The following is a 21,051-nucleotide window of genomic DNA, read 5'->3' on the forward strand; positions in this document are numbered from 1 at the left end:
CTCAGTCCGGGTCCTCAGGACCCCCTTCGCTGCATGTTTTATAGACAACCTGGCTTTAACACACCTGAATTAAATAAAGACTCGTTAACAGGCTGCAAAGAACTTGATGAGGAAGTTAGATATCCTGTCTAGCGTTTTGGAGGAGGAACATGTGTGGAACATGCAGGACAGGGGGTCCTCAGGACCCGGAAACGCTAGCGTGGCTTCTGATCTCGTGCATAGCGTGGAAAACAAGTCCTGGTCAACAGGCCCTGGTAAAACTGAGAGGCTGGGTGGTCCGACAGGTTATAGCCACCGTCCAGCCTCATAGCTCCGTGTCTATGGTAACCAGAGCTTCAAAGAGCGTTGCTGGGTTGTAACTCCATTCAAAGGGGTTAAAACAGTGATTTCCCAGAGACACTGGCTGAACCAGGGACATACTGAGCTCAGTGTGATGGCATGATCTCTGACATACCTACACTCCATACCTTGCACAGATGCTCTCCCTGACGTTCCCCGATGTCTAGCGGCGGTCCAGCGGTGGCGTCCAGCAGTGAAATGGCCTGTCTGTGAACTGAGGACTGTTTCTGTCTGTGGGCTGAGCCTGGCTGGTAATGTACAGTGAGATCCAGACTGGAGGAGTCATGGGGTGAATGTAAACGACTGCTTCAGCTCCTAATACACTAATTAGACCATTAAGACTGTTCTGGAAACCAATGGTCTGGTCCAGACCGCTGGAATTTTCATGAGATTACAGCATCGGCCGAAAAGAAAACAGAATATGAACCGAAGTTTGACCAAAAAGTGAGACTGTTCTTAAGTTCTGGTTTTTAAATACCCCATCTACCCTGAGCTGGTTCCAGAGTTGGTTCAGAGTCAGAGTCAAAGAGTTCTTTGGCTCTCCACCACGTAAACACCAGTTCCTGCCATCAAGTCTTTGTTGGGGCAACACGAAGACCTGCTTCATGGCGGTTGCGTCCCCTACCTGTGGATTCAACAGGTATAGACAAAAACCCCGTACAGGTCTGCAACCTTTACAATCCAAAGAGACATTTTTGTCCCCCAGTCCAGCTGGGTATGTTTTCCTGCATTGTTTATAAGAATCTTTAGCTGAATCAGCGACGTCGCATGTTCAAAACAGCCAGTTCTTTGTTTTACTGTGAAGCAAAAAGTCACGCAGCGTCACCCATGTAAAAGTTGTAGTGTTGGCATCTCAGCCTCGGGACACTGCTGGGTAGCAGCGGATCTAGAAATGCACAAGATAGATGTCACTGTGTCATCGAACAAGTCTGGGACGTGTAGTTTTAAGGTCAGAAAGTTTAAAGGTTTAAAGGCGTCTTTAAAGGTTCATATCTATACAGTCTCGCCTCCAGTCTAAATGAAATGTGTTGTTGCTCAAAATTAACTTTTGTAAAGTCAAGAGAGAAATCAGGATTGTAATTCAAAATGGTCCAAATCCTTCACCATCACCTCTGTGCTGTATGAACTCTATGTATTGTTACCTCTGCAAGTAGCTCCAGACTATATCTAACTGGACCTGCGGTTGTGTTCTTGGACCTCTGCTAGCAGTCTTGCTATGGAAATTCAATTTTCTTTGAGTTCAGGTCTGTTCCATGACGGGTTTACATAACTCTGTTCAGTCCTGCACATCTTATCATCACAAAAGCTTCCAGAGAGGAAATAAAAGTCCAACCTGGTCTCTGATTAAATCATGTGTGCCTTTCACTCTAATGCATTTAAAAGGAGAACATGTTTATATAGCGGTGAGAAGAGGGATTAGTTTCCTCTCAAGCCAAAACCTGACCGTGTTTAGTGTATTGGGAATGTGTTGGCAGCTCATTGGTTTTGTTTTCAGGTGTAAAAGGTAAATAAATGTGTTGTTGACTTAATTCAGCTTAAATAGGAACTTCAGAAATAAGATGGAGATTTAAAAACGGGCTGGAGACGACAAAAAGAGACTCCGAAATGAAGTGTAGACAGTACGGGGGTGAGGGTGCGAGTTGTCCTCAGGAGGACAGGTCCATACGAGTTGTCCTCAGGGGGACAGGTTTATACGAGTTGTCCTCAAGGGGATGGGTTCATACGAGTTGTCCTCAGGGGGACAGGTTTATACGAGTTGTCCTCAGGGGGACAGGTTTATATAGGTTGTCCTCAGGGGGACAGGTCCATACGAGTTGTCCTCAAGGGGATGGGTTTATATAGGTTGTCCTCAGGGGGACAGGTTCATACGAGTTGTCCTCAAGGGGATGGGTTCATACGAGTTGTCCTCAGGGGGACAGGTTTATACGAGTTGTCCTCAGGGGGACAGGTTTATATAGGTTGTCCTCAGGGGGACAGGTCCATACGAGTTGTCCTCAAGGGGATGGGTTTATATAGGTTGTCCTCAGGGGGACAGGTTCATACGAGTTGTCCTCAAGGGGATGGGTTCATACGAGTTGTCCTCAAGGGGACAGGTTTATACGAGTTGTCCTCAGGGGGACAGGTTTATATAGGTTGTCCTCAGGGGGACAGGTCTATACGAGTTGTCCTCATGGGGACGGGTTTATACGAGTTGTCCTCATGGGGACAGGTTTATACGAGTTGTCCTCATGGGGACAGGTTTATACGAGTTGTCCTCAGGGGGACAGGTTTATACGAGTTGTCCTCAGGGGGACAGGTTCATACGAGTTGTCCTCAGGGGGACAGGTTTATATAGGTCGTCCTCAGGGGGACAGGTTTATACGAGTTGTCCTCATGGGGACAGGTTTATACGAGTTGTCCTCAGGGGGACAGGTCTATACGAGTTGTCCTCAGGGGGACAGGTTTATACGAGTTGTCCTCAGGGGGACAGGTTTATACGAGTTGTCCTCAGGGGGACAGGTTCATACGAGTTGTCCTCAGGGGGACAGGTTTATACGAGTTGTCCTCATGGGGACAGGTTTATACGAGTTGTCCTCAGGGGGACAGGTTTATACGAGTTGTCCTCAGGGGGACAGGTTTATACGAGTTGTCCTCAGGGGGACAGGTTTATACGAGTTGTCCTCATGGGGACAGGTTTATACGAGTTGTCCTCAGGGGGACAGGTTTATACGAGTTGTCCTCATGGGGACAGGTTTATACGAGTTGTCCTCAGGGGGACAGGTTTATACGAGTTGTCCTCAGGGGGACAGGTTTATACGAGTTGTCCTCATGGGGACAGGTTTATACGAGTTGTCCTCAGGGGGACAGGTTTATACGAGTTGTCTTCAGGGGGACAGGTTTATACGAGTTGTCCTCATGGGGACAGGTTTATACGAGTTGTCTTCAGGGGGACAGGTTTATACGAGTTGTCCTCATGGGGACAGGTTTATACGAGTTGTCTTCAGGGGGACAGGTTTATACGAGTTGTCCTCATGGGGACAGGTTTATACGAGTTGTCCTCAGGGGGACAGGTTCATACGAGTTGTCCTCAGGGGGACAGGTTTATACGAGTTGTCCTCATGGGGACAGGTTTATACGAGTTGTCCTCAGGGGGACAGGTTTATATAGGTCGTCCTCAGGGGGACAGGTTTATATAGGTCGTCCTCAGGGGGACAGGTTCATACGAGTTGTCCTCAGGGGGACAGGTTTATACGAGTTGTCCTCATGGGGACAGGTTTATACGAGTTGTCTTCAGGGGGACAGGTTTATACGAGTTGTCCTCAGGGGGACAGGTTCATACGAGTTGTCCTCATGGGGACAGGTTTATACGAGTTGTCCTCAGGGGGACAGGTTTATACGAGTTGTCCTCAGGGGGACAGGTTTATACGAGTTGTCCTGCTTTCACCAGAGTGATGTGAATCTCTGCAAGCCGGCTTGAATAAACATTTATATTACCCCACTCAGCAAAACACATCATCCAGACTGCCTGAAGAATTCTAGGTATTTCTCTGGAGTGTGACGAAGGCGTATAATGTCCAAAACGAGGACGAGCAGCTGCCACTCGGAGACATACGAAAGCTTTACAAGCTGGAATGTAGTTTTATGAGAATAATCCCTATATGTGCATGATACGCACAAGGAATCACGTCCAACCCAGACTGTGTCCTCTGGAAAATTACACTTGGCTGTCCAAGACTCTGTCCTGAGATAAGAAGAGTGTTATTCCTGATGGAAGAGAAAATAGAAGTTTGTGATTTTCTGCGAGAGGCTGAAAATCTTAAATGAGTCAGAGTTTACGAGGTTCTTTGGCTTTGCTTGTTAAATGTGACTGTTCTACTCTGACCTGGCGTGACTTTTCTGACTACTTCAGAGCCACGTTGTGGATCCCATTTGGTCCGGCGCCGCTTCCAGAAGACTCCCAGTGAACTTTCAACAATGTTAACCGGACTATAAAAAACATATTTTTACAGAAAGAAGGCAGCTAAACCAATTCTCTGCGTCGACTCGGTCTTTTGTAAGAGGTGGGAGTGGAAAAGGGAGGACGCCCAGAGGAAAATTGTTCTTCTAACCAGGGAGGAAAGAGAGCTAAAAACCAGTGCTCAGACATGTGCTTTTATTAAATGATATTTCAGCCCAGTCACAGCAGAAAACATCACATAATTTGTGCTAACCATGTTTACTAATTCTGACCGTCACCTTGTACGCTCTTAAACCAAACCATTTGGAAGCGATAAAACCATTAGAAAAGTGAAAGAGAGAAGGAGAAGAGTCAAAATTAGGAAAAAAAAGTAGACTTGCATCTCTTTGGTCTTTCTACTGAGGTGTGTATGTTGAACGTGTTCCTGAAGGACGACGGCCAGGATGTGATCATGTGTGATCCTGCAGAGAGATATTAAAGAGCCACTTCATTATCTGCCTCCCCGTAAGCTTTATTGATTTGTGATGGAGTTATCTTGAGATCACACAGCTTGTTTTCATGCAGTAAATTCTTTTCTCTCGTTTTGTTTTCTTTTATGGAGAAAATTGAAACTGCTTCTACAAAGATAAACTTAGTTTATCATGGTAAGCAACACTTCTTTGTTGGGTTTTAAGTTTTTGTTATATTAAATATAACATAAACTTCAAACCCCAACACACATCTAGCAAATTTTCTCATTGTGATGCTCCCAAACTGTGGCTAATCTGGCCTCGTCTTCGTCCTGTCTCTTCACTGAGATCTCCCCAGCCAGTAAAAGTCAGTCCAGTGCTGAATCTTATCGGTTCTGTCTCTTTGCCATTTCTTTTCCTCCTGAAAAGCTGCCATCAAAATGAGTCACAAACAGAATATTAGGATAAAAAAATGATGAATTATTGCTTTAAAGGCACATTATGTAAGTTTCTAACCTTAAAACTGCTGTTTTGAACACACGTTGCCATTGAGTCAGAAACTTAACAAAGAGTAGAAAACAATGGGGACAGTGCATGAGATGACACTGGGATCATGACAAGATCTAACATTATGGTGGGAGGAAACGGATGCTGGATTAGCCGTTGATTGGGGGTGTCACAATCTTCCAGAGGTAATGCATTCTTCAAGCAGCACAACTGAGTCTGGAAGACTCACACCACGATAGTCCTCTCGACTCAGGGCGATTCTGATTCAAACTAAAGAAGTAGACTTGGTCCGCCTACAAATGCAGGTCTCGGCCCATTTCAAGCAGACCAAATACAGGAAAGACTACAAAAAAAGTCACTTCCTGCATTTGGCGTAGCATTGCATTGTGGGTAAATACATAGTGATGGCGTTAAGAGTCCTCTGCCTCATCTGGTGTTCATACTGCGTCCATTGTTGGAGTGTATTTCTGAAGTATACTTGTGTAAGACACAATAAAAACCCAAAACAGTGATAGTTTCATCTCCATGTTTCTTCCTTAACGTGGGTCTTGTCCTCTCTTTTGCTAATTACTAGTGCAGCGCCACCTTTGGTGGGAATGGGGACATATTATTGTAAAGGTTTGAACAAAGTGCAGTGTGAACACAATCTCAGTCCGCATGGATACACCCCCCTACAACGGAGCCGAGACCCGATTTGGGCCGAGTCTAGCGCACTCTCCTAATGTCAATGCACCCTCAGTCTGATTGGAAACTTGGTTTAGTGAAGGGGAGCAATATTCTTTGAGACTGAGTTTGCATTCACATCAGGATAGTCCGCTAGACTGGGTCCGATTGGGGACTCGGCTCAGTTGTAGGGGGGTGTATCCATGCAGACAGAGATTGCATAACCCTGTTTCCTCTACTTGCGAGTTAAACATGGAGATGAAACTATGGCTGTTTTGGGTTTTTATTGTGTCTTATGCAAGTATACTGCAGAAATACACTGCAACAATGGACGCAGTATGAACACCAGACAAGGCAGAGGACCCTTAACTGGTTCCTCTCTTCGGGTCGATTGGATGGGGGTCATAAGATGGGAGATTGGAAAGTAATAATACAGGAAAGATGGGTAAAAAATTGGAGTTTCTTGGCAAAAAGGGGTACTTAACAGGTTTGTTTCCATGCTGCACTCGTCATATGAATTGGATCTTTTAAATAATGTGTTCCAGTCTTCACCAGAGGAGGCGCTGCATCAAGAACGACTGAAGGAGAAGACGAGGCAACCAGTGAAGAAGAAATCTGGTTAATCTATTTGTTAATGCAGAACAACCTGTGTTTCCATCAGTGTAAAACATGAATCTGCATCAGATCGGAGCAGTCTGGCTTCTACCAGAAGATCCACGTCTGACCACCAGACTTTCTACTCGTCCAGAAATACCTATCGTCCCACATACGTATATGTTTTGTTTGTCTTAGCCTCCATACCACAGGATGAACCCATAATGCATTGGGTTTTGTAGTCCAGACCGAGAATAAAGACCAGTATTTAATTTTACATTCGGAGTTCCCTGAAAGACGTGGACTTTCCCAGCAGACCGAGGAGGATTTAAATAAAAGAGGGCTTGTTTGAACAGCAGATTTTCTCACTGAGGCGGACCCAAATAATGATTTGTCCTTTTTCTTCCATCCTGTCTCTTCTCTGAACCCTCTCTAGCCAGTAAAAGTCAGTCTAATGTTGGTCTTACCTCTGGCTCCGTCTTTCTCTTTCTTTTCCTCTCTTCATCTGGAAATGTCTTCCTGGGTTTCTTTGCCGTGAATCAGCCATGAGGTGCGTTAACACGACCGGCGTGGATATTTTACTGCTGCTAAAAGTTGTGAGGTGTTGTTCTCAGGATGCTGCAGGGCAGTGACGACTGCAGGAATGTACAGAATGAATGTCAGCTGCCGTCAAAATGAGTCAGAAATGCAAAGTTTTAAGGGCAGTAATGTATACAGTGTTGCTTCAAGCATCTGTTCTCTTACTAGTAATGACCTTTCTGAACTCTTTGTGTTATCATAGTTTGTAAAATATAATGAACCTTCAGCCTGGAGAAACTGTTAAAATTGTTACCTTGAAATAATGTAATCAGTTTTTCTGTTCTCTTAAAGAAACAATCTGTTATAAACATTTAAAAAAAAACTTTTACACGCTTCTTTTCTTCACTGCTTCTGTAAGAAAACTGTGCTAATTTTGAGTCTTCTTTATGAAACATGAATATAATGTGTAAGACTGAGTTCATTCACTATAATCCTGAAGTGAAACAGGAAACACATGAAGCTCAAAGGAAGCTCTGGTGTAGTTTTCTGTTCAACAACAGACTGATCAGTTCCTGCAACTTTTCCACAGTTTGGGTTTGTGGGATCTGAATTTGATCAGTCGAAGTTTGGTAGAAAGTCTAGAGTAGAAGAAAGATAAGTATGATTTGTACCAGAACATGGTTAGCAGATAAAGCATATCTTTAATCATGTTGTAGCCTTTTAATGCAGAATGTATTCTATTCTATACACACTGTTTCTGAGACCTACTTTATCGCTGAAAAGTAAAATCTATCCTCTAATCCCGATTCGTGTCTACTGCCCCCTGGTGGACACTTTTTGCTTTACAATAACTCTGTCAGTAGCAACGTTTACCATACATATATACAAAATTTTAGTTTATTTACTTTCTTCGATTTGTCTATAAATACATACAAATTCTTAAAACAAGGAATTCCTATAACAATATTTGGATATTATCTTCTCTAAAATGTTAGAAGACATGTAGAAAAGGGAATATTTTAAGACAGTATGAATGACTGATGACTATATTAATAATAAGAGGACAAGAAAAAAATACAGAAAAAAGATGAAGGCAAAAAACAGAATGATAATGAAGAAGAAGAGGCAGATGAAGATGAAGAAGGACGCTAACAGCGACTACAACCGTGTATACCTGACCTGGATTAATTGGGAGCACCACCACCAGCACCACCATCACCACCAGCACCACCAGCCCCATCAGTACCACCAGTACCACCACCACCACCAGCACCACCAGCACCACCAGTACCACCAGCACCACCAGCACCACCAGTACCACCAGTACCACCAGCACCACCAGCACCACCAGTACCACCAGCACCACCAGTACCACCAGTACCACCATCACCACCAGTACCACCAGTACCACCAGTACCACCAGCACCACCATCACCACCATCACCACCAGCCCCATCAGTACCACCAGTACCACCAGCACCACCAGCACCACCATCACCACCAGTACCACCAGCACCACCAGCACCACCATCACCACCAGTACCACCAGCACCACCAGCACCACCAGTACCACCAGTACCACTATCACCACCAGTACCACCAGTACCACCATCACCACCATCACCACCAGCCCCATCAGTACCACCAGTACCACCAGTACCACCAGCACCACCAGCACCATCAGTACCACCAGTACCACCAGCACCACCAGCACCACCAGCACCACCATCACCACCAGCACCACCATCACCACAAGCACCACCAGTACCACCATCACCACAAGCACCACCAGTACCACCATCACCACAAGCACCACCAGTACCACCAGTACCACCACTGCCACCACCAGTACTACCATCACCACAAGCACCACCAGTACCACCAGTACCACCACTGCCACCACCAGTACTACCATCACCACAAGCACCACCAGTACCACCAGTACCACCAGCACCACCAGCACCACCAGCACCACCATCACCACCAGCACCACCATCACCACAAGCACCACCAGTACCACCATCACCACAAGCACCACCAGTACCACCATCACCACAAGCACCACCAGTACCACCAGTACCACCACTGCCACCACCAGTACCACCATCACCACCATCACCACCAGCACCACCAGTACCACCAGTGCCACCACCAGTACCACTAGTACCACCAACAGTACTACCAGCACCATCAGTACCACCAGCACCACCAGTCCCACCAGTACCACCAGCACCACCAGTACCACCAGTACCACCACCAGCCCCACCAGTACCACCAGTCCCACCAGTACCACCACTGCCACCACCAGTACCACCAGCACCACCAGCACCACCAGTACCACCACTGCCACCACCAGTACCACCAGTACCACCAGTACCACCAGCACCACCAGCACCACCAGCACCACCATCACCACCAGCACCACCATCACCACAAGCACCACCAGTACCACCATCACCACAAGCACCACCAGTACCACCATCACCACAAGCACCACCAGTACCACCAGTACCACCACTGCCACCACCAGTACCACCATCACCACCATCACCACCAGCACCACCAGTACCACCAGTGCCACCACCAGTACCACTAGTACCACCAACAGTACTACCAGCACCATCAGTACCACCAGCACCACCAGTCCCACCAGTACCACCAGCACCACCAGTACCACCAGTACCACCACCAGCCCCACCAGTACCACCAGTCCCACCAGTACCACCACTGCCACCACCAGTACCACCAGCACCACCAGCACCACCAGTACCACCACTGCCACCACCAGTACCACCAGTACCACCAGCACCACCAGTACCACCAGTACCACCACCAGCCCCAACAGTACCACCAGTACCACCAGTCCCACCAGTACCACCACTGCCACCACCAGTACCACCAGCCCCACCAGTACCACCAGTACCACCACCAGTACCACCAGTACCACCAGTACCAGCAGCAGTACCACCAGTACCACCAGTACCAGCAGCAGTACCACCAGTACCACCAGCCCCACCAGTACCACCAGTACCACCAGTACCAGCAGCAGTACCACCAGTACCACCAGCCCCACCAGTACCACCAGTACCACCAGTACCACCACCAGTACCACCAGTACCACCAGTACCAGCAGCAGTACCACCAGCACCACCAGTACCAGCAGCAGTACCACCAGTACCACCAGTACCACCAGTACCAGCAGCAGCAGTGTAATCAGATGGAGTGTGTGATAAATCAGGCCTCAGCTATAATAAGCTGTGTGTGTTTGAACAGACCCTGTCTGACAGATGGACGAGAGAAACTCAAACGTGACTCTCTGTGTTTACTCTACGTGTTCTTGGAGAACATTTCAATTTAATTTGCTCTGTTATGGATTCTATTTTCTCCCCAGTGTTTACTTGTCTTTCCAGTCAGTCCATCAGTCTGTGTGTCAGCGCCGCTCCGGCCTCCTCTGCGTTCAGCTGCCTCTTACTGACCTCTGCTGGACAAAGGGCTCATCTGCAGCTGCTGTAGCTGCAGGAAGCCACCGGAGGTCAGCAAAGCGACGGAAGCAGAGTGAGGACATCTTGAAATCATTATGATTTTAATCATTATGAAAGAGAAATCAAAAGAAAAACATAGTTTTAAGGTTTTGGGATCATCCGGATCCCAGCTCTTTGGAAAACATTAAACACCACAGAGAGGATCTGTCTGTAAACATCTGGGAAGTGAGGAAAGCAGCTGCTGGAGTTTTAGGAGAGGAATGTTGTCTCATCCTGGTCTGATGCAGGATTCCAGCTGCTCTAATGGACCTTGTGTTGTACTGGTAGAAGGTGTGGACTGCAGCAGACCAGTTCTCCTGTTCCACCATCAGGATGTGGTCCAGCATGGTGGAACCTGCAAGGTCTTCCCTGAAAGAGACGTTGTCTGGATGGGAGCAGATGTTCCAGCATTGATGGAGCTTCCCAGATGTGGAAGCTGCCCACGCCATCGGCACTAATGCAACCCCATCCCATCAGAGATGCAGGCTGATAACAAGCTGGATGCTCCCTCTCCTCTTTAGTCTGCAGGACACGCCGTCCATGCTGTCCACAAACTATTCCACATCTTCATCCAGGTTTCCACTCAGAACATTTTAAATGAGCTTTGGTCCAGAGAAGACGGCGTGTTTCTGGATCCTCTTCACATATGATGGAGCTTTAACCTGCATGTGTGGAGTTCAGCCTGAACTGGGTTCACACTGGTTTCTGGAAGCTTCCTTATAGATTAGAAATGAAACATGGTTAACTTGTGTAAATTATAATTTCTAAACTAAGTTTTCTATAAGCTGTCTTTAAGTTTCTGCCTTTTATTAAACAAAAAAAAAAAAAAAAAAATCACTACAACTTTAAAACACGTGCAGAATAAGGGTCGACATAACAGGTTCTGGCTTGAAACCATTAATTAACCTGCATTTAGCCGCTGCTTTGAAATTTATCTGTGAGCCCAAAGTGACTGTTTTAAACATTCATCGTGTTTAAAACCTCCGTTTTCTTTCTGAAGACATAAAATTGTGATTTTTTTTTTTACATTAGTTTAGAGTAAATTAGTTACAATGAAGTATTAGTTACAATGAAGGTGTAAAAATAGTTTTGCCGGTTCTGTTAGATGTGACATTGACTTTTTATTTATTTTTTTAATTTATTTTATTTTTTTGTCTTGTCCAGCATTTAAGCAAGCAGACTGATGTTCTGGATGCTGTGTTCTGCTGAGCAAATTTATTTTGCCAAGGGGAACTTTTATAGATGTAATGATCCCCTTGTATTTCTTCATTCTTATTTTATTTTTCTATTTGCTTTGGATAATAGTTAACTATTATTAACTATTATTATTAACTAACTATTAAATAGTTAATAGTTAGTTACAGAGTTTATGCTGCTGGACCTGACCGGAAAGGACAGGAAAGGGGCAGAAAGAGAACAGAAAAGAGAACATAAAAAACAAAAAGAGATCAATGCATACACATATATGCACATACATACCCACCTACATATATATGTATATACACTTGCACATACAGTATATACATATACATATATACATACATACATACATACATATACATATATATATACACATACATATCCATGCACATACATACAGACATATACATACATACATATGTACACACACATACCCACTCACACATAAATATATACACCCACACAAGCCAACTCTAGATTCATGGTCCCTGAGGAGAACAAAACCATTGACAACCAGGAGGACCAGAAACTAGCAAGTTAAGTCAAAAAGACAGAAAGAGAGGTACCTGCTGTTAGTGAATAAACTTGCTGGATGACTCAGTGACTGTGACACATGCAGAACATTCATGCAGAACATTCAGAGTGGAACGTGTTCAGAGAAGAGTGATCATGCCACACATCTCCCATCACATACACAACCCCACCCCACCTCTACTCACTCACCCATACCAAGTCACACAAACCCCAACTGACCCCGCCCCCACACACGCTCACACCTCGCCACCCCATCCCTCTACTTCTACCCAACCACACATGCCCCACCAAACACCCCTCCACCACCCACAGCCCCCCCACAGACACCCTCACTCCTCCAACACAGGCACGCCCCATTACATACAACCCACCCACCAACATACCCCTCCACACACACACACACACACACATCTACTCATCCGCACACATCCCTATCCCCTCACCCCCCTACCCACCTATATCCCCAACCCTAATCCCCCCCCAGCCACCGCACCATCCATCTGTAACCCCATACACCCACTCCCACACATCCTCACCTCACCCCTCCATCATGTCCCATGTGAGATGTCCCAGATGGGGGCAGAGGACAGGATGGCCCCGATCAGGGCCCCCATAATTACCGCCCACCACTCCCAGCGTCCCCCCCACCACTCCACAGATGCAGCCGACCCAGCACCCCCCCCCCCCCCCCCCCCCAGTAAAGCCCCGAGAGCAGGGGCATGAGAAGACCCTATCGTCCCTGCCTCCCCCCCCGCTTATGACTGATTGTGAAGTATGTATTAGTTGCAATTAAAACTGAGGGAATTGCCACGCGGTGTTGGGAGAGGGACCACCTAAGCAGCCCCGCCCACCATACACCGCATGCTCTTCCCCCTAATCATGTGAGTCGTCAGTGTTTTGGTGTTTGATGTCTAAGTGTAATTAAAACTGGGGGGTGGGCCGAGGCTGGGTGCAGCCATCAAGACCACCTTGATGGCCTTTCTCACCACCCAGCGCCACGTGCACACCTCCCAATACCCTGCCTGTGTGTGGTGGGGGGCGGGGAGGAAGAGGGGTTGAGGGATTTAAGTCTGGAGGAAAGTGAGCTTTCCTCCAGAAGGTGAGCCGCCCGCGGCACTGGGCATGCCCCCTACTCCCAGGGCCCCCCAAGGACCAGGACAAGCCGGGGACAGCCATCCCCGTAACCAGAGCCTTCGGCGACTCTAACCAGAGAGTCCTCACCGACCCAAGAGGGGACCAACTCACCACATGCAGAAGGGGGGCACGAGGACAAAGAGGAGGCGGGGCGGCAGAAGGGGAATCCCAGACCGACTGTCCACCGCCCCCTCACTCACAGAGGACACCCCCACCTGGGGACATGAAGTCCCCCCTTGTCCACACATCGGCACTTTCACACTGTCTCAGCACACACCTACAGCCACACACACACACTTCCGGACACATACAGGTCCACCCAGCCACCCGTTCAGCCCACCCTCAAAACCATCCTCCTGACCCCCACGTCACATCCAAATCTCCCCCACTCCCATCCATCATATCTACACTTATCCACCAACCCACAACACACATGCACCCACTCCCCCATACCCCTGCTCATCGCACAGCGCCCGTTATGGAGTCAAGCCCGCCAACCCATCACCCGCCAGCGACCTCGCCCCGCCGCCGCCGCGTGGCAACTCCATCGACTTTTTAAACATGAAAGTCTTTCTTCTTCTACTGATTCCTAATCTGTAGTTTGTTTTATTATAAACTTGAGCTTTTGGGCAGAATTTAACCTCCACACTGAGACAAGTGATCACTCTTCAGCAAGCTCTTAATGAAAATCACTTTTTTCTCCACAATGAACTTCTCGTGACCTGTTCAGATCTTCCATCAGGTCTCATGGGGGCGGGGCATTTCTACTGAGGGTGTCTAAAACAACCTCCATGTGTGTCCAGGATGAAGGTCAGTGGTTTTGACGTTGTGGCTGAGACGCTGCAGCAGAAATCTGGAGTTTGTTTTTTCTTCCGAAATGTTTTATCTCAGATTCAGCAAATAAAAAGTTGAATCTGTGTTTCCGCTCTGATGTGTTTGCAGTGAGAACCGAGTCACGTTTGCATCGCTCTGCTGCTCTGAACAAACATCTGCTTTGGGACGTTTGTCTCAGAGGAGGACAAGCGGAGGCGGGGCTGCAGGCATGGAGCCATGTTTTCCTCCTGCAGCCTATCAGGAACACATGATTTACTGAGTCTGAGGCTGGACTGGGGTCTGAATGAGGAGGAGGATGTGGAGTTATCTCCAGCCTCACCACAGCGTTAGTTAGACAGTTAGTCAGGTTTGTTTGTGCTGGAGGAACAGCTGACTAAACAAAGAGAACCTTAGAACAACATGAGAAGACAGGAGGACAGCTTCATCAGAAAGAGGTGGATCTCTTCCTTCCTCTTCTGCCCCAGAAGTCCGTTACAGACAGAGCCGCGAATCGCTCTTATCTGTGAGTCATTAACTGATAAAAAGTCCACACAGCAGCAGTCAGAGCCACCAGGAAGTCAGTTTCTCTGGAAACACCTGACTGGGAGCTGCTGATGGTTTCTGGAAACGGATTTTCATTTCCCACTGTCACGGCACGCTTGTTTGTTTGTGCAGAATATGCTTATTTACGACCAAACATGATATTTAAATGCTGTTTTGTGGCAGGTTTACAGGCAGACTGTTGCGTTTAGGTGCAGCCTGGAGAGTCAGAGAAACGACGTCCTCAGAAAGCAGAAAACTGCTGCGTTCTGTTCGCTGGAACAGTCATTTACAGACACGACTAAAGACTTTCATCTCTTTCTAAAATTAGGTGAATATCTGTATTTCTTCTTTGCATCAATAAATTTGAGGAGTTAGAAATGCGTTGCATCGATGCAAAACACTTTGCACGGCTCAGAAAACATCTGCAAACATCTGGCGTTTTACTGCAGTGGGAATGAGTTGGCTTCACGAAGGCCATCGTACTGAATGTTCAGACTGAGCTGATGTATTTACTGTGTTTGGACTTTTATCACCTCAACCCAGGAGGAGGAGGAGGCCAGCGTCTGTCTGTCCGTCTGTTTGTTAGCAACTTTATACAGAGACTCTTTCATGGTGGTTTTTCTGAGAGCAGGTACTGGTCTGACTTAGACTCCATTAAAAGCTTCTGTTCTGGATACCACCATCCAGAACAGGAACAACATTTCATCACTGCAAGACGACAAACATGCAACAAACACCTCAACGTGGACACTGTGGATTCATGATAAATGCATCTGGAATCTGATTGTGGACAAATGTGTAAAAGTACCAGTAAGATGTGAAATATGAAGTCACATATCCTCCTCTGCTTGACCAGGTCAACCAGTAGGAATAATTAACGATGAGTGTGTTGCATGTATCTAAATATTATCATCTAATATTATGAAGTATGAAGCTAAATAAGTTCCAGCACCACTTGGAGACTTTTTATCCTGAACACAAAGAAAAGCCTGTTCAGATATAAACTACCCAACTATCATATCCAGGTACGTCTCAGAAAATTAGAATATTATGGAAAAGTTCAATATTTTTTGTCACTCATTTCAGAATGATGAAACCCAGATATTATATAGATTCATTAAACATAGAGTGAAACATTCAAAACATTTATTTCTAGAAATGTTGATGATTGTTGCTCATAGATAATAAAAACCCAAACAACATTTTATAAGATCAATGAAAAAAAGGATATTTTAAACAGAAATGTCAGGCTTGTGAACAGTATGATCATTTCCATGCCTCAGTACCTGGTTGGGCTCCTTTTGCATGAATTACTGCATGATCGCAGCGTGGCCATGGAAGCCACCAGCGTGTGGCGCTGCTCAGGTGGAATGGAAGCCCAGGTTGCTTTGATAGCAGCCTTCAGGTCTACATGGTTGGGTCTGGTGTCTCTCATCTTGACAACACCCCACAGGTTCTCTACGGGGTTCAGATCCGGTGGGTTTTAGTAACACCATGGTCATTGAAGCAGCTTTTGGTACCTTGGGCAGTGTAGGCAGGCGCCAAGTCCTGCTGGAAATCTGCATCTCCATAAAGCTTGTCAGCAGAAGGAAGCATGAATGTCTCTAAAACGTCCTGCTAGATGCTGTAGTGACTGTGACCTTCAGAAAACCCAGTGGAGCAACACCAGCAGATGACATGGCTCCCAAACCATCACTGACTGTGGAAACTTCCCTCTGGACTTCCAGCAACATGGATTCTGGGCCTCTCCACTCTTCCTCCAGACTCTGGGACCTTGGTTTCCAAATGAAATGCAGAACCTGCTTCCACCTGAGAACGAGTCCTTTTCCTCCGTAGCCCAGGTGAGACGGTTCTGTCGGTGTCTCTGGTCCAGGAGTGGCTCGACACGAGGAATGGGACATCTGTAGTCCATGTCTAGGATCCGTCTGTACGTAGCGGCTCTTGATGAGTCCAGCTTCAGTCCACTCCTTGTGAAGCTCCCAGATTCCTGACAATCCTCTCCAGGCTGCGGTTCTGCCTTCTGCTGGTGCAGCTTTTCCTTCCACTCAACTTTCCATTAACATGCTTGGATCCAGCACTCTGTGGACAGCAGCTTCTTTAGAAATGTCCTTTATGGCTTTCCCTCCTTGTGAGGGTCAATGATGGTCTTCTGGACGTCTGTCAGGTCAGCAGTGATCATGTCGCCATCTGACCCAGACTGAGACCATTTAAAGGTCTAGGATATCTCTGCAGGTATGTTGAGTTAATTAGTTGATCAGGGTGACACCATGACTTTCTAAGATTGAAGTTTAACACAATATTCTAATTTTCTGAGACATTATTGTCATCGATGAAAAGGAGACCCTGCAGACAAAGTTTGAGGTTTGTTTGATGTCCTCATCAAATGAAAATGAATAAATAAATAAATAAAATAATGAGCAGGTTGGTGGAGGTCTGAGCTCTCACTGGGATTTTCTACTTTTCCAGTCTGTATGTGGTGGATAATTTTATTTCCCCTGGTTTATTTATATTCTGGCTTCTTCTATTTATTTAATTAAATTGTTTACTATAAAAAAAGAAACATTTTTGTTTTTTTCTGTATCGTTTTACGGTTTATTCCTTATTGTTTTAATGTAGGAAAATGTTAATATGACAACACAACTAAACTGAAAGTTTACATTTTTCATTTAAAATGAAATTACATCAACTTTACAAAATTAAAAAAAAAACTTAAGTATAATTTCAAAAAAGAAAAATCAAAATTTCCTGCAAATGTAATAAAAAATAGTTTAACATCTGAATTCAAGTTTAAAGCAGCTGAATACTCTACTCAGAATTTATTTATTTATACTGGTATGCTGTTAATAAGTAATCAATTATTTAAAAAAAAAAAAAAACCAAAATTATTAAGATTGTAATAACATTTTTTAAAAAGCTTAAAACAAAATGAATTTCCCTCAAGGAATAAATGTTATTTTTCATGCTAATATCTAACATGCATACAGATATATTCTCTTTGGCTACAAATGAGCCTTCTGGTAGCAGACTCGACATGTTATAAACCAGTACTGGGATGTGACCATCCAGGCTACAGTCAGACCAGTACATCCAGTAAAGTAGAATTCCCTGCAGTATAAGATGTTACATCAGAAAGATCTAGTATAATAGTTGCTCCATGGAACGTGGGCTGGACTCTGGCCTGCAGGACACAGGTTCAAATCCTAAAGCTGGCAGTGAATCCAGTTATTATCACACACATCAATGTTTTACTTTAAAAAGCTGCAATAAAACATCCTGTGTAGATGTAATACCGCTGCAATATTAAGCCAGACAATCAGACGAGAAGCTGGAGACTTTTAAACCCAGTAAAACCCAAAGTGGCCACATGGAGCCACTACATTCATGATGATGATAATGTAAACAAGGATCAGGTCTGCCTCTGGATCTGGTTCATGTCTCCTCTGCAGCGTATTGAGGACAGTCTTTTGTTAGCTGAACAAAAGGTTTTTAAGAGCTTCTCTTGTTGAAAAGGCCTCCATAAGCTGGCTTCATTTTTAAATAATGTCATCTTTATTTGCCCAAAAACAAACAGGGACCATGTTTCTCCACCACTAACAGGTCTAAAGGACTGCTTTTAGGCTTCTGTTTGCTGTCTCACTGTGGTTTGTCTCTTCTTTTATTTAAACAGATAATCTCACACAGTCTCATTCAGTTTTAGAAGTTGGGTACGTTACGTAGACAGCTCCAGCAGAAGACTCATGGAGCTGCAGACGTCCTCTTGCACAAAGAGACCTGATCTGTGGAAAACGGGACATTGGATCCTATCAGACTGATGTTTATCATTAAAAAGATTTTACATTACTGATGTGACTGTTATTACTGTTTGAGCTGAAGGAGCAGAAAGACAAGCAGCACCTGGAGGAGGATGAACTAAAGAGATGGATTCCATCTGTCAGAACTGGTCTGTAAAAACTTTGTAAGAATAACTCAACATGCTTCTGCAGCAGCTTGAAAAGCTCAGAGGATCTGCAAAGAAAAACTACATGTCAGACTGTCCAGGAATCAGTCAGCAGGTTCAATGTTTTACTTCATGAGAGTCCAGTTAGAAACAGACTCAACCAGTATGGATGGATGGGAAGAAAAACAACATGGCAGCACGGCTGCATCTGGACAAACCAACCGACTTCTGGACCAGTGGTTCTCAAACTGGGACACCCACGGGGGGGTTGCAGAATAATTTCAGGAGGTCCCCCCCAAACCCTCTGGCACAAGTCTTGCAGGTTTCTGTACTTATGAAGAAGCAGGTTTGTATATTTTCAAAACACACAAAGCTGGATCTCGTACCCGCCTTTAACGTTTGACAGGCTAGAAGAGACAAGAAATGAAGGAATGTGTTGCAATGACCTAGAATAAATATCTCAGGGTCTTGTTCACGAGTGAGGGAAGGATGGAGCGCGAGATCGACAGACGGATCGGTGCGGCGTCTGCAGTAATGCGGACTCTGCACCAGTCTGTCGTGGTGAAGAAGGAGCTGAGCCAGAAGGCGAAGCTCTCGATTTACCAGTCGATCTACGTTCCTACCCTCACCTATGGTCATGAGCTGTGGGTCGTTACTGAAAGAACCAGATCTCGTATACAGGCGGCTGAAATGAGTTTCCTCCGCAGGGTGCCGGGCTCTCCCTTACAGATAGGGTGAGGAGCTCGGTCATCCGGGAGGAGATCAGAGTAGAGCCGCTGCTCCTCTGCATCGAGAGGAACCAGTTGAGGTGGCTCGGGCATCTGGTCAGGATGCCTCCTGGACCTCCCTGCTGAGGTGTTCCAGGCACGTCCCTGTGGGAGGAGACCTCGGGGAAGACCCAGGACACGCTGGAGGGATTATATCTCTCGGCTGGCCTGGGAACGCCTCGGGATCCCCCCGCAGAGTTGGCAAATGTGGCTGGGGAGAGGGAAGTCTGGGCTTCCCTGCTTAGGCTGCTGCCCCCGCGACCCGACCCCGAATAAGAGGCGGAGAGTGGATGGATGGATGGTGTTGTAATGAAGTCAGTTCTTTTAGACCTGGAGGTTAACAGATGTGCACGTGGAGCAGATATGTGGACAAAAATAACCTTTTTCACTATAACAGAAGCTTAACATTTTTTCAGCTTTCCTTTCTCTATGCTTCTTATTTTCATAATGTTTATTATCTCTGTAAAGCACTTTGAATCCCCTGTTGTTGAATTGTGTTGTATAAATAAACTTGCCTTGCATAAATATCAAAGCAATAGAAACGGCGTAGAGATGTGGGGATGTCAGCCAGAACTGTGACACTTGGTGGCCTAAAGTGAACTGGAGAGACGGAGCTTCATTGCACTGCTTTACTACTGAAGAATCAGTTCCACACCCAAAAAACCCACCTTCCAACCTTATGCTTACACTCCTATTCCTTCAGCACATATGTCAGGCTGATTATGTAAAATCTTATCATCATCTTATGATAAATACTAACAACGGCTCAGTTCAGGCTTGATCTGTCGCAGAACCTCTTAATCTGAACAAGTTCACATTTAAGTTTCTTTTTTGCAAATATGTTGTGTTCATATCGGCATTAACAGGAAAACAAACACGTTTCATAAACATGTTCTGTTCAGCTTGTTTGTCTCAAAGCTGCCAAAGTCTCAGCTTTGGTTTTGTTGTTTGAATGAACAACAAAACAAACACAGCAGATCATCAACAAGACCTCATAATAACTGTCAACATGGTGGTGGAGGGATGATTATCTGGACGCCTGCAGTTGTTGAGTACTCTGGATGCCAAAGTATTATAGAGTCAGATGTGAGTCCATCTGTCGGACAGATAAAGCTTGTCTGAACATCATCCTGACTGCAGGAACCAGACAGGCTGGAGGCGGAGGAGGTCTCAGTGTGGTCCAGCCAGAGTCCAGGTAGTTGAATTAGTAATTTGGTTGTGTTTGATGTCGCAAAGGTCATCAGAGGTTGGATTTGCCTCATTTTAAGTCTTGGTAGGAACCAGATCAATCTTTTATTTTCATTGGTTATATAAAAAAAGTATTGGAAAAAGTTTGCTTTCATTCTTACACATCTCCATATGATAGCTGATAAACCTTTTGCAAACATGTCAAGAGGGGGGGCTACTAGCATGCTAAGGCTAGCAACCCATTTGGTAAAATCCCAACATCCACATCTCAACCACCACAAAGGGTTCACGCACATCCCAACCTTTTCTGGTGAATGCTGCGATTTGGTGCAGACATGCAGTTTCTCTGCTTTTAGCATGAAGCTTCTTCCACTCCAGTTGCAACATACTTTTATATTTTTTATGA

This window comes from Telmatherina bonti, assembly GCF_933228915.1.
Source record: "Telmatherina bonti genome assembly, chromosome: 9".
NCBI lineage: Eukaryota > Metazoa > Chordata > Actinopteri > Atheriniformes > Telmatherinidae > Telmatherina > Telmatherina bonti.